Source organism: Gigantopelta aegis, chromosome 6, assembly GCF_016097555.1.
Source record: "Gigantopelta aegis isolate Gae_Host chromosome 6, Gae_host_genome, whole genome shotgun sequence".
In the NCBI taxonomy this organism is placed as follows: domain Eukaryota; kingdom Metazoa; phylum Mollusca; class Gastropoda; order Neomphalida; family Peltospiridae; genus Gigantopelta; species Gigantopelta aegis.
This window is the reverse complement of record NC_054704.1, coordinates 60,411,796-60,427,305: the sequence shown is the minus strand read 5'-3', so window position 1 is coordinate 60,427,305 and position 15,510 is coordinate 60,411,796. Positions and strand designations below refer to the sequence as shown.

General features: G+C 34.2%; 1 protein-coding gene across 3 annotated transcripts in view; it reads right to left on the bottom strand.

Moving 5' to 3' along the window:
* Positions 1-3,266, bottom strand: part of LOC121373905 (lysine-specific demethylase 4A-like) — a 73,854-nt gene extending 70,588 nt beyond the window's left edge. For 2 of the 3 annotated variants that reach the window (XM_041500717.1, XM_041500718.1), the window contains exon 1: positions 3,187-3,266. The gene's annotated coding sequence lies outside the window, so the exon portion shown is untranslated. The remainder of the gene's footprint in view (positions 1-3,186) is intronic. The other variant, XM_041500719.1, reaches the window with a different exon arrangement.
* Positions 3,267-15,510: the final 12,244 nt, after the last annotated feature.

The window sequence follows — 15,510 nt, the reverse complement described above, 5'->3', positions numbered from 1 at the left end:
AAGCATTGTAAATATATATTTTAAAATTATAACTGGAATGTTAATTAATTAATTATCCAACAAGAAAAAACATTTGTACTGTTGTTTTTTTTAAATTACCAGTCCTACCTACTCAAATAGGCGAGTAATATGCATAGTTTACCTGTAATTACCAGATTTATACCTGTTGAATCTAACATTTTTAAAGTATTATTTTTTTTTATCTAGACAGCCGTCCATTCACCTTTCTGGAAATGTATAGCCTACAACTAAAATTAATGATAAAACAAGTAGTTTTATCCTTTAACAAACATGATCATAAATCTGCTATTTAAACTCAGTGTGCAGGGAAGGTCAAGACTAAAACTTAGTGGTGAAAGAGTTAATAGGCAGAAGGTTTACTCTCATACTAACACTTAACTTCTGTACTGGTCCAGGACAGACTTGGTTGAACCTTAATTGGATAGAAACCAGTAAATAAGTTATAACAATTTCTTTTAATGAAAACTGAAAAGAAGGGTTCTATATTTATCTGTTCAACAATAACATTAAACAAAATGATTTGACTATTATCTTTCCTAGTGTATATAAGAAATGGTACTTACCAATTTTATAATTTGCAATGTTAGTTTTATTCTGTATGCATCCAGTATTAAAGTACACACTTGGTTTGAAGCAATCAATTGGTCCAATGAATAGAAATGCAGTACAAATGCTCAGGATGCTCAAACGAATGTTGAAAAGTAAAGTTTGTTTTATTTAACGACGCCACTAGAGCACACTGATTTTTATCTTTAATATCATCGGCTATTGGACGTCAAACACATGGTCATTCTGACACTGTTTTTAGAGGAAACCCGCGAAGTTCCCAGTGTCCATTTACAAAAAATAACGAAACGCATTGAGATCTTACTGACATATTTAATCATTTGATTTGGCAGTAAACTCCATCAGTATCGGTAAACATTCCTCCCCTAGTTTATCATCAGGTCACTAAATTTCTACAAGGCCAGTTTGTCACTGGAGTAAGTCATTAAATATAGTTATTATTATTATTATACGCTATGTAATACGCTAGTAAATCGGAAAATATCGCATATATTCGTGAAAACAATTTTCCGACTCTTCGCCCGACATCTCACGAAAGTTACCGAACTTCAATCTGAAGGGAAGTAACTCCATCAATCAATTGTTAGAAGAAAACATTTCGTGGCTAACGGGTCGCCAATAAATTTGCGAGAGTAAAACCACCGATATACGTCCGCAAATCGGAAAACACAGTAGGGTTATCCCCTAAATGACACCAAATTAGTGCTTGTGATAGTTTTGGAATGTTTTGTGGAAATCGTTGTTATATTAAAAAAACATTTTTGGATATACAAAAAAAGTTTTAGGGTCGGCAGGTTCAAATTAGGGTCGGTCGGGTAACCGGAAACAAATAATATTTTATGATACGCCTAATCATTTGTAAAAAACCTTTTTAATCCTTTGTATAAACACTTTTTAACTTCCTTGTAAATAAAGTTTATCTAACCATTAATTATTTATTTTTTTATCTAATCATTTGTATAAAAGTTTTTAACTTTAATTTTTTTTTTTTTTATTATTATTTTTTACTAACACTCTCCCCACCCCTCGTTGTGAGCAGAGTTTCTGGCCCTAGTCAGAAATCGTGCTCGTAACGAGCGTGCTTGAATATTAAATTGATAAGCATGTTAATTCCCGTCATCTGACCTGACAGTCATTTGTGGGCATACATACATACCGTGTGTCACACTATCGTACCCTCATTTAAATTTAATTATTTTGATAGTGGGTTTAGATACCAATCATGAGCTTAATTATTTTTCCCCAGGGGGAGGGCAAAAAGCGAAAACGGGACAATGACGATGGATCACACTTGACATGACAAAACTGAAAGTTACAACATAATTTAAGTGTTTGTTTTATTTTACTGTTATACTCGTAAATGTGTAATCTTACAAAAATCCTGTTATAATTGATCAAGAATTTGGGCTAGTGCTTTATCTTGGTGGGCTATAGCCCGAATACTCTTGACTTAAGTCTAAGAGAGCTAGACGGACATTTGGACATAAATACGCTCTCATTACAGTCAGAGACCGGAAAGTGTACCGCCCGTTCCCCCCATTAGTTATCGATCTAAAGAGGGATTTTTTGATGGGGTATATATAGAAAAGTGGGGCATGGGGCCCTAACCCTAACTCTATCCCTAACCCTAAACTATTATAAATGATGGGGGGAACGGGTGGAGCTCTTGCCATTAATTATTCTTATCATTACTGTATGTTTTTCTTAACCATAACCATAAAGTTAACCCATTTTCTTTCTGGGAGAGGCTCCCCATACTGGGCTGACTGTGGTTGCATTCAATTCCATAGCCCCATACCAGGATACCCAAAAAAAAATTCTGGCAGAAACAAATGCCATAATTAACCGTTCATTTAAGGTATTAAAACTACAATAATATAAATCACATAAAAAGTCGTTATTAGTGTGTGCTGTAGTAGTATGTAATACACATTATTAAATGTCCCTGACCGATTGAGGTAGGCTCGATGAAGTCCGGCTGTATGATCGCTAAAGTTTGTTTCAAATAACTTGGTCACGATTTGACACACCACCACTGCCTTAAAATGACTGCCATTAATTGCATTTTTAGTAAAAGGCAATAACTATATCATATATATAATATACCCTGTATTGCATTACCCTCTTCTGTATATCTATGACAGCTTACGGTTTCCAATAGCGGTTACAAAAAACGTGTTTGTGTAGTAATATGGCGTCGTTGAAGCAGACAACAGGAAGGTGAAATCTACAAGTTATTTTGCCAACCGTAACCAATGTCTTGATGTGAATTACTCAGTGTCTCTTGAATACATCATTTGCAATAACAAGCGCATAAACTGCTTAGTACTATAATAGACAATATAATTCCTTTTCAATTACCGTAACTGCAGTTTTATATAGCTAAACGCCAGTAAAAACCTAATATTAGTAATAATCTGTAAATTGTGTACAGTGACGAGAGTCGGCGAGGTTGCTATTATTGTTTTTTAAATATGTATTACAGTTAGGCTACAGTATACATAAGAGTGAGTGTGTGTTATTATTACATAGTAATAGTATACACATGGTTTTGGGAGAAACAAGCATTTTAACTAATAGAAACAAACCATCTCTTACCGTGAAGAACAAACTCAGTTTCCGTGTACGTATAAATTAGCACGTAGTGTTTTGGGCCAAGCACTCGTTATATTAATGCGCATAAAATGTAGTTCCAAACTCTGCCATAATGACATTACATGTTTTGTTTTATTTTAGGCCAGATCAGATATTTAATCGAAATCACTTGGGGTTTAATATCAAAACAAAACAACTGACAAACTGGCACAATAATATCTTAATAACAGCTGCACAACTGTTTTGAAGGATTATAGTCTATTCCCCTTTTCTTCACCCCGAACTGTTGTCACAATGTCAGTGAGCATTGTTTGAAAGGAAAGATAACTGTTTTCATTGGGAACGTGAGTAGGCGAACTTAGGTCTCACTACACATGTTATTTGCCATTGAATTCATGTTAAATTGCCCAATTTCAAATGACGATTGGCACTAACAACATACACCATTGCGAACATACATTATATAAGCATTTATTTCACTCCAATATTTAGAACATTTCCGTTTATTTTTTTTGCTATATGACCGCATCTGGCTGTAGTGTAGTACCGGTCCGCACAGGTATATGGGCGCCGTTTGTCACTTTCTGATTTAGCTTACTGATAAATCCTTGACTTTTCAGCAATATATATATATATTATATATATATAATATATTATATATATATATATATATATATATAAGATTATAACTATATATATAAATATATATAGATATATATATATATATATATATTATATAACGTATATAGCATATATAACTATAACTATATATATTATATAATATATTATATATAAATATATATAAATACTATATCTATATATATATACCTACTATTATATATTATATACTATATATAAATATATAATATAACTATATATAATATAAACTATATATATATATATACATATATATAAATATATATAACTATATATATATATATATATATATATATATATATATATCTATATATATATAGGGTTATATTATATATATATCAGTTATATATATATATACATTATTTTATGGCGAGCATAATACATTATTTTTATTCCTAATATATGATATTGACGATACCGAAATACACGAGGGTAATAATCTCTTTATCATATAATCTCAAGCTTAATACAACGTGTTTTTGTAAACTGTACACGCAACTTTAATTCCAGTCCGCCATTACTAGATATTCAAATGACGTAAGAATATGTGGCGCGGTGTATTTTTGAATGGAAATGACGCAAAGCCGTAGCTAGCAGGGTGACAATTCGGAAAGCATTATAGAAAATTGTCTTCTTAACCGTTTAAGGAGTTTTAGACTATTAGCTACTCAGTTGCCCCCCCCCACCCCCCACCCGCAAAAAAAAATCCGAGCTACGGCCCTGTGACGTCAAACTCGAATGACGTCATTTTGGATGTCCTTACATCAAAACAAACTAAGGTCGACGACAGTCACTTTTCGCACCCTTGTTTTGGCTTCGTACACAGTAAATAAAATATATCCAAAGGTACTTTTTATTTCTTTCATCTTTTGAAACTTAAAATTAACATTTTGTCCAGAATTATGAAAAATAACAAAATACCAACCTGTAAACAACGTTGTCCGCTTGTTATAAAAATTTGACAGGGGTCAAGGTTAGTAGACCAGTTTTTATTTTAATGTGGCGAAGCATTGTAATAATATAGCTAATTTTGAATTTGAATGACGTCAGTATTCCAATGACGTCACTTTGAATCGCCTTACAATAACCATACACTGGGTACATGACGTTTCCGAATAAGAATGCTGGAAAAATTCCAATGCAAACTTGCTATTGAAATTTTTTTGTTTGAACATTACTAATACATCTGAATGTGTTTGAAGAAAATCTTGTGATTAATTATTTTTACCTTTTACGAAATATGGATTTCAAGTGAAATTACGGTAAGATGTGCTATATTTATTGTGTACGAACCCAAAACAAGGGTGCGAAAAGTGACTGTCGTCGACCTTAGGGCTTAACGTTTTTTTTTGTTTTCTGAACGCTGGACAGCTTTCAGTGTGAAATTGCCATTGAAATGTTTTTATTCGATGACTATGAATGCATACGTCAATTATGGAGTGTCACACAAGTACGTTTGCTTAAATGTCAATAAACCTAGTGTCTAGCCCGAGTACTCTGACAGTAAGAGAGCTAGACGGACATTTGGACATAAACACGCTCTCATTACAGTCAGAGACCAACCTATGTCTTTTTTTGGCAATTCCTGACTACCAAACGGTAGGCAACGAGTCCCGCTCTAATACCACAACAATCCTATGTTTGACGTCAAATACCTTTACATCAATCATTTTCGAGTTAAGTGATACAAAAAAATCCACATATTAATCACTAATACACTTACTACAGAAAGAAACCCGACAGCACCCACATTCAGCTACGCTTCGTGACACTCCGTCACAACAATTACAAAGCTCGGCGATCTATTTCGAGACTGGGCTATTCCGCCTTGTGCAGCAGTTACAGGGGTCATCTCATAAGAGGAGGCAGTACGTAGCACATACTTTTGCCGTATCCTGTCGATAACACCCCAAATTTATCCTTCAAATTCAAAATGGAATCAATAATGTGTAATTGTTTTGGTTTAATGACGTAATGAAATCCAAATTCATCCAAAACGGCATTAGCCAACTCTTCCATTTGTAACTTCGCTTGATATGAGACGGCCCCTGTAACTGCTGCACAAGGCGGAATCGCCCAGTGCGCGATCACGTGGTCTACGTCTCGAAATAGATCGCCGAGCTTTGCAATTGTTGTGACGGAGTGTCACGAAGCGTAGCTGAATGTGGGTGCTGTCAGGTTTCTTTCTGTAGTAAGTGTATTAGTGATTAATATGTGGATTTTTTTGTATCACTTAACTCGAAAATGATTGATGTAAAGGTATTTGACGTCAAACATAGGATTGTTGTGGTATTAGAGCGGGACTCGTTGCCTACCGTTTGGTAGTCAGGAATTGCCAAAAAAAGACATAGGTTGGTCTCTGACTGTAATGAGAGTGTGTTTATGTCCAAATGTCCGTCTAGCTCTCTTACAGTCAGAGTACTCGGGCTACCTAGTGTCGTGACCTCGATTAATTTACATCTAATTTGCAAAGTTATCAAATTCTTAAAGTATGTGATCTTAAAAATATCACATACTTTGATTGCACTGAAAATGTATGATATTATATGATAAATATATTTATATCACAAGGTTGAAAATTAACACGAAAAGCAAGGTCGCCAGCAGGGCCAGTTGAAGAAAAATCTTACTGGCCCCTTCTCAAATTCAACTAAGCTTAGCCCTCCAATTATCACATTGGAATTTTAACTGCACAGGTAAAATTAAAACTATAGTGTTTTTTTGTTGAATAATAACCGTTTGCGTTAGAGAAAATCGATGAATTGACATTTAACTTCATAATGAATAAAGTAAAAATTTATATAAAAACATGTTGTTAATTTTAAACCCATACCAACTCAATTATAAAAAAATAAAATGAAAAAGAAATCCATATAAACATGTTTCTTTACAAAGTACCATTAAATTAAACATATTAAATCTCATTTTCAATACAAGGTAAAAGATAATGCAGTAGAAACAGACTAAATGTAGAACTGGGCGTGCTTTAGTAAACTAGTCTGGGAGTGGCAGTCCTCTTTGTAGCGATGCAAGATGGATGGAATAAACTTTGTGGTGATACAAGAGGAGTGAAATTCCCAGCAAATGATTTCCTCGGGAGTGGCTGTTCTCCTAGATAGGGATCCATGGAAACATCCACTGTTTTGCCAAATGCCTATTCCACCCTGTTTTGCGCAGAGATACGGCCCTGATCATGTATTTACGGTTGTGTCATTCAAATAGCCTTGGATGTTCCATCAATTGCCTTAAAACTTGTATCACACACACACACACACACACACACACACACACACACACACACACAAAAGAAGAGTTAACCTATGCAGTTTGATGGTAATTTATAAATATATATATATTTTTTAATTTACACTGCACTTTTGTCCCCAATAAAATGGGAGCTGCTCAAAAATGCTTAACTTATGTGGGAAGCTGAAGTTGGTTCGATATTCAACGTTCAACATTCATTGAATATTGCTCTGACAGAACAACATTCAACATTTAGGTTTTTCTGAATTGTGCAACATTCTTTAACATCTACGATACAAATGTAAGTGTATGATATGATGAATTTGGAGTGGCTGTATAGTGATACATTTTTCCATCTGCCAGTTTCAATAAGAAGATTATGATTTGAAAATCTGAATCGTAATAATGGACACCAGTGTTTTTTCTCTAGAAGTGTGAGATATGTCTCAAATGCAACAGTATTTTTTAATAATTTATAATTTGAAGCTTTGGATGAGTTGTTAACGTGAGTGTATCATGATTGTAAATATTGACCAGTAAGCCTTGTGGAAATAGATATTTTCAATACCATTGCACTGTGAGGACCATATATATGTACAACCAACATCATCTAAAATTGATTTTACAAACATAATCCATTTGTGATTAAAAACACTGTTCACATCATTTAGTAATAATTTATAAACTAGTAATGATAACTTGGACTGTTTTCCAGTGATTAATCGATACCAGAAAGAAATCATTCTTAATTTTACAGTGATATAACCTGGATAACCTCCATATAGCATGTACAATGGTGTTGATTTCCTTACAGGTAATAACAGTTTTAAAAACTGGTTACATAATTTTTCCATTAATGACAGAGTTTCAAAACACCAAATTTCGCTACCATATAAAAGGACTAGTAAAATCATGCAGTCAAATAATTTTAGCTGACACTGTATGGAAATATTATAATATCTGCCTTGTCTTAGAACGAAGTACATAGCCTTTTGTGCCTGTGTATATAACATGTTTCTTGCCTTAGTAAATCTGTTTGATTTGTGGAATATAATACCAAGATATTTGTAACTTTCTACATTATCAAGCTTCGTACTTCCAAAATAAAATACTTTCTTACAATCTTTCTTATTGCCATTACAAATTAAAACTTTTGTCGTCTTACAATTTACTGTTAGTTTCCTTTTCGTGCAATAAGAATGAAAAACATTTAGTGATTTTTGTATATCTTGTTAAGAGTCACGGGGTCACGTGACTTAGCTGTTGGAGTCGACAGGCGTTTTGGCAAGCGATGGGGAAAAACGCGACTTTTTATTGCGAACATATTAAAAACGGGTACATTTAAAAAATTTTTTTTATTGATACTTCATATATATTGTAAAAGGTATACGTAGATACCAAACAATAGTGAATTACGTTTTTGATAAACGTAGACCTTTAAGTGTCTAGGGTGGCTCAGGACTGTCTGAACGTGACGCCCCGTTAAATGTCGAACTTCGGAGATCAGCTCAATATTCATATTAGACCCACAATTCTGAAACTAAAAACATAGAATGTTTATCATTATTTATATTCCTATCTTTCTATTTATTCTTTTGACTTTCTTTATCTTAAATTTTCTTTGTTTTTGTTTTCTTTTCTCTGCCTGTCTTGTATTTTCTCTCTTCTTTGCAGTTTTTCTATCTTATTTCCTTTTGTCTCCGTCTATTTTGTCTGTCTCTCTATTAACTTATTCCTATTTAGTTTGTCTATCTCCTGTTTTCTATCTTTTTCTTCTATATTATCTTTGTTTTGTATTTGTCCATCTTTCTTCTTTTCAGTTTTCCTAATTTTCTTCCCCTTCATTCTATTCTCTGTCACTTTTATTTTCTCTTAGTCTTGATTCTTCTATGTACTCTTTCTTTTTCCTATTTTCACTGTCCTATGTTTTCTTCCTTCTGTTTGTCTTTGTTTTCAATAAACAAGGAATAGAACATAGGAGATTGAAAATAGGAGAAAGAAAAAGTAAACAGAAGATTAAGAGAAAATAAAAAATGTCAGAGAATAGGATAAAGGGAAAGAAAATAAGGAAAATTGAAAAGAAGAAAGATGGACAAATAGAAAACAAAGATAATATAGAAGAGAAACAGGAAAAAAGAGAACAGGACACTGAAAATGTAATGTAATGCTATTTAAAGTGCATAACATTGTCTTTTGATCTACGAAAGATTGCTTATCGTCAATAGTACCTCTGATACTTATTGAAAAAGAAAAAAACCCATCATAATTAGAAAAACGTTTGAGGAAGGTTTTAATATTTTAAAAATAAATAAAGTGTTATTATTTTTTTAGTACAAAATGTAATTTTAGAAAGTGAATTGACATGTAACCTATGATCTATCTCCTACAAATGATTATTAAATATTCGTTATTAATTTGTACGCTAGACACCCTTATCGAAATAAACATACCTTACAAAGGGTTATACTGTGTACCATATACTTTGATGGGACGTTACATTGGAAGTTGCCCCATAGCCACCACTTGTTTGTTATTTATGGATTGAATGTGCATTACTGAAAACATCACTATCATATGATAAACATTCTATGTTTAGTTTCAGAATTTTAGGTCCAATCTGAATATTGAGCTGAAATCCGAATTTCGATATAAAGCTTTGAGCTACCCTAGGCTCTTCACATTTCCATACAACATGCATCAGATGATGGATTTGTAGAATTTCATAAACTTTCTTTGTTTAGTTTCAGAATTGTGTGCCTGCAAACAAGAGTTGTGTAGTTATAATGTGTACCATATTGTTTAACGGGGCGTTACATTGGAAGTTTTCCCTGAGCTACCCTGCCTTTATTATTTATGGGTTGGGTGTGCACTGCTGAACACCTATCTATCATATGATAAACATTCTGTGTTGAGTTTCAGAATTGTGGGTATATTGATTTTACACTGTGTACCTTATATATGGATGAGGCGTTACGTGGGAAGTTGCCCCCCGAGCCTCCCTGTGTTTGTTATTTCTAGGTTGAATGTGCACCACTGAACACTTGTTTATCATATGATAAACATTTTATGTTTAGTTTCAGAACTGTGGGTCTAATCTTAATATTGAGCTTTCAGATAGAGCCCTGAGCCACCCTAGGTTCTTTTCATTTCCATAGAGCATGCACTAGAGGATGGATATGTAGAACTTCGTAAACTTCCTATGTTTATGTGCCTATAAACGATTTGGCCGCTGATTTGTTTTACCGTCTGTACTGCTAATGAGGTGTGCTACTATTTCGGTAAACTAAATAAAAACTAATCATTAGCTCCTTTTATCTTTTGATGAACCGTTCCAAAACGCCTCAAAATTACTTCATCTTTTACGTTTTGATTTAATGCTACGGGATATTAAAAAATCAATAGCACCACAAATGCCCCTGCCCACTACCGACCCCCATCGGGCTGCTGCTGCTCTCTTGTACTTGCTAGCTCGGGCGGTCCTCTCTTTCACCCACCCCAACCCTTTCCCTGTCCTGGGCGGACGAGCCGGTTTGAATCTCGTAGAAAACTGACCCCGGTTACATTTCTACGGCAAAAAAGTCAGTTTTCTACAGTAAAAAAATGACCCCCTGCTGAAAAACCCGTAGTACACGTTATAAAATGACCCCCCCCCCCCCCCCCCCCACACACACCTAGAATAATGACTCCTGTTCAAATTATAGAAAATCTTCACATTGGTATTTTAGCAAGTTTCTACTTTAGTTTTTGTTTTTAATTTGCAGTCAATTCTCTCTAAAACAGCCAGCCGAAAAACCTTAAAAGTGTACTCTATGAGCAAAGTACCCCTTAAGCCGTTCAAAATAGACAAATAGATGCATATATAGTATGAAACTATAGAACATGTCTGATCTGTCCATTATAGGCAGGTGGTTATGTGCGATTCCCCAAAGTGTACCAGTCTGCTCACACACCCCATATTTTTCCAATACGGAAGTCCAACATGCGAATTAGAAAATAGTTTTTACAAGTATGATTACCAATTTCTTTCTACAAGTCTTATCTTTCCATCACTGTATATTGTTTATGCAATTAGACCCTCGTGCTCCATTAACTTTTATCAAAAAAAACACAAAAATCGAATCGTACTTCTCAAAAATGTATGTATGTATGTATTCATGTGTGTATGCATGCAGGCCCGCGGGTTGAGTGTGTGTGTATGTGTGTGTGTGTGTGTGTGTAGGGTTGCAAGTCTCATCTTTCCATCATTGTATATTGTTTATGTAATTAGACCCTCCTGCTCCATTAAATGTTATACCCCCCCCCCCCCCAATCATACTTTTCAAAAAAAAGTATCTATGTATGAATATATGTATGCATGTCTGTATGTATGCATGCATTGGTGTGGGGGATGGAGTTGTGTGTAGGTGTATAAGTGTGTGTGGGGTTGTGGGGATTCAGAGATGTGAAAAGAAAACAAAGTTTGCATCTTTTAAAACAGATCTATTTATTTGTTATTGGCAAATTACATGCCGTCCAAAATGAACACACTTTAAACATATAGTTATGATGTTAGTAATTATATATTACCGTTGTATTGTTTGGTTGCTGTGGTGAAATAAAATATCAACTAAAAACACAAAAAGATCAACAAATCGTTTTCTCGGTACTATTTTGAGAAAATCAGCTAAAGTAAAAAGGTATTTGTGTCTTAATAATGTTGCTCCTGTTTAGGCTTTAATAGAAACAAAATGTAAGCAGGCGGGTAGTTTTAATCAGTTTACTTCAACTTTTGTTCAAGATCCTCCCAGTCACAGACATGCTCCAAACATGAAATTGTGTATAGAATATCTCTAAACGTCTGAACATACACCATTTCCGTTCCTTCTTGCTTTTTTAAAATATCACTGTCAATTTGGCTATTCACCAACGCAGATTATAAGGTCTGATCTGATATGTACTGCCAGTATTCTGATAACATAAAATCTCTGACGTGTTTGTATGGCGGTCTAGAAAACAATGCTTCTTCGACATGAAGAACTGGTTCGAAGTGATCATTCAAGCTCTGACGTGTTTATATGGTGGTCTAGAAAACAGTGCTTCTTCGACATTAAGAACTGGTTCGAAGTGATCATTCAGGCTCTGAATGTAAACAGCGCACTGGGATGGTGTTTCACCTGTATTTAGTGTGTGTGTGAAGACTTTCCCATGCTCCTATACCACTAAGGCTTCGAGCATGTCCACCCCGGGTTCGGTCTCTGGAGGCCAGGGGCCCAATCCGGGACAGAAATTTAGTAAGGGTTTATATGGTAATCATGTGTAGACTGGTTCCCCATCTACCTCTCCATGAATACAGTATACGTACACTGGTGTTTGTAATGGTTGCGAAAGCGAAAATTTCCAACTCTGTTCCCATGCTCCCTCTTGTTGCATATTCGTCAAGTGTTGATGGAAGTACTGTGACTGAATTTGCAGGAAAAGATTTTCATTGGCCTTCATGTAGTTAACAACCTTATCTCTAACAACCTTATAATAGGACTGTACTCCACACAAAATGTAATTAAATATACGAAATAACGAAGTTCATGTATTTTTGTAAAACCGCCTCACTTTCTCTTTATCTCAAATGCGTAAGCATATTTTGGTTGTCACAAGAAAGTTGATCTAGTTGATCTCAATGCTTTAAAAAACATCCAAACATAATATTCAAAGAAACAAAACAGTCAAGCTTGAGTATTTGCTATTCAGTTTATCTAGATGTTAACTATTTTATCCGAAGTTCAGCATTTCCGTTACTGAAATATTACGTGAATTTGCTTTGCCATTATGGTTAAACAATGTCAGTACGACATGTAAAAAAATATCTTCCTATTAATAGTCCAGAACAGGAATTGGGCGAGTACTCCTAACATTACCATGGACTTTATTGGCCCTCACAGGCAAATTAATTTCAAAACCATGAATTTAAACCATGAATTGATGCACTAGTAGGCTACTTGGACCGAAACGATATAATGGCAAGACACGTACGGAAAACGTCAATGTTATAGACTAATCAAAAACCTGGCAAAACAACTCAACATTGGTGTTTCCTTAAGATTTCCAACATCCTCGTCTAGGACAGGGTCCGGACCAGAAAATCTGGTATAGTTAAGTAGCTATAAACTTATTGTACAGTTTCCTGCCATTTCAAAAACATAGGCCTACTGTATTTAAGTTCGATTTAATATCTGAAACGGTACGAATACTTTATTTGGTAGTTTTTACTTATTTCGGTCTAATTTAGTATACTAAAATTACAAATATTAATATCAGTTTTGCACTTTATGGCACCCACTATGTCAGTCATTGTGTAATAATGCGTCAGTATCGAAACACTGTGTCAGTACCGTAACGAAACACTATGTTACGGTACTAACGTTACGGTATTGACTCCATTTTACAGAAAGGACACTATTTACTTAACAACATGTATAGCTCTATGCAATGTTTCATGGTGCTATAACCAAAACACCATTCCTTTTTACATAGTTATATGGTTACTTAAGGTACTGACGTTGAATAAACATATCAATTCCACATTTAGTAACAAATAGACCAAAACTTTATAATCACACAAGTGATTTTGCCTGTGGTGCTCGTAAAATAGTGGTTATGGCAACTTTAAAATGATCCGACAATATCTTTAGTTAAATCAACATTGGTTATATTAATGCTGTTTCTGTTAACGTCGCGTTATGGCACTGATCAATATGAAACTTGGCAACAGAGTAACATTTGTCTCCAAAATATTTTTAGTAAATGAAACTGATGTTTATATGCTGTAATGTGAAAATAATAACTTTTAATAATATTTATTTGTTAATTATTTAGCCATATCGATGATAGCCCCGACAATAATATATCGTTTTCCCCTATACTGGCGACATGCTAATTTTGCTATCAGGGGACATTCCTGAGTTTGCTGCACTTTTTAAGATGTTATCGACTAACAGAGACTTTTTAACGATTATAATTACACATCAAAAATATTTTTCTGCATACAATTTTAGTGGCTGTATATTAAACGTGTTTCTGATCGTTCTAATATTTGTACTAGGTTAAATTTCATCGTATTTCCTAAAATATTGTGTTTTTTCGTACGTACGAAATTATTTGAAAACAAAATCCAGTTTGGGCTTCTTACAAATATTAAGACGACCAGAAACACATTGAATATACAGACACTGATATTCTAAACAAGAAAATATACTTAATATGTAAGTTTAATCGTAGAAATATTTTATTAGTCGGAAACATCTTACAATGGATCAAACTCAGGAATGTCCCTTTAACATAAAACAGTTCATAATCAGCGAAAAACAATATCTTGTGTAGAATAATGAATTAATATTGTAAGTCACTATTTAGTTATAAATCATGAGAATCTTCTGAGTATTGTAAAAATTAGCTCCTACAGCCTGGTAACATCAAAATGGGACTTTATCTGATAATAGACTACTAAACGAGCTTGCCTGTCATACCATTTTATGAAATGAGTGAATAGGTTTGGTATCCGACGAGCGAAAGCGAGTCAGATACCAACACAGTATTTTATTTATTATAAACCAAGTGCAAACAAGCCGCAACGCAGAAGTCAGCAGGTGTCGAATCATACTACACGTTATTTTTAAGTGATCTATGTCACACCAATATTACACTAGCTCGATATTGAGTGATTGTTATGAAATGACATGACATGACATGACATGAGATATTTCTTGTAATAATTTTTTTTTTAAACACAAACGTTAACATGGTCGCCTATGGGATTTTATTTAGTATAGTAAACCAATATCCTGGGAGAAAGTGCTGAACAACATGGGTTGTTCTTTCCAGGGTATATTTCCCTCAGGCAGGCAAAGCCAAAGGTACATACAAAAAGTCCATAGCGTATAGATTGCACTATACCAATTAATTTCCGGCTGGGTCGAAGTTCGAGGTGCACCGACTTTTGATAGAAAAGTTAACACCACAAGTCCTGTGATTGGTTATAAATGTGAGTGTGTTGGTTGTAAAAAAAATTAGTTTCATCTGGGCTAAAAATGTATGCAATTTTATTTGATGTAGTAACACCGTGTCAAGTAGCCTTGTGCTTGGAACATGTATGGGGTACCTGTAAAAAAAAAGTACTAACATTTTGTGCGAAACTAGGGGTGTTGCAGAAACATCTGGTTATACCGAAAATGAGCCATGAAAGGTACCATTTTCTGCAGTTAATACTTTGAGGTAGAGGTTGTAGTACTGATATTTATGGGTCACAGTTTGGTTGATATATTGCATATAGTGTTTTTAAACACAAACGTTAACATGGTCGCCTATGGGATTTGAATTGGTATAGTCCAACCTAATGGTATATGGCCAAATGGAACAAATCACGTTAACTCTCGCGAGAATAGCAAGTTGTTG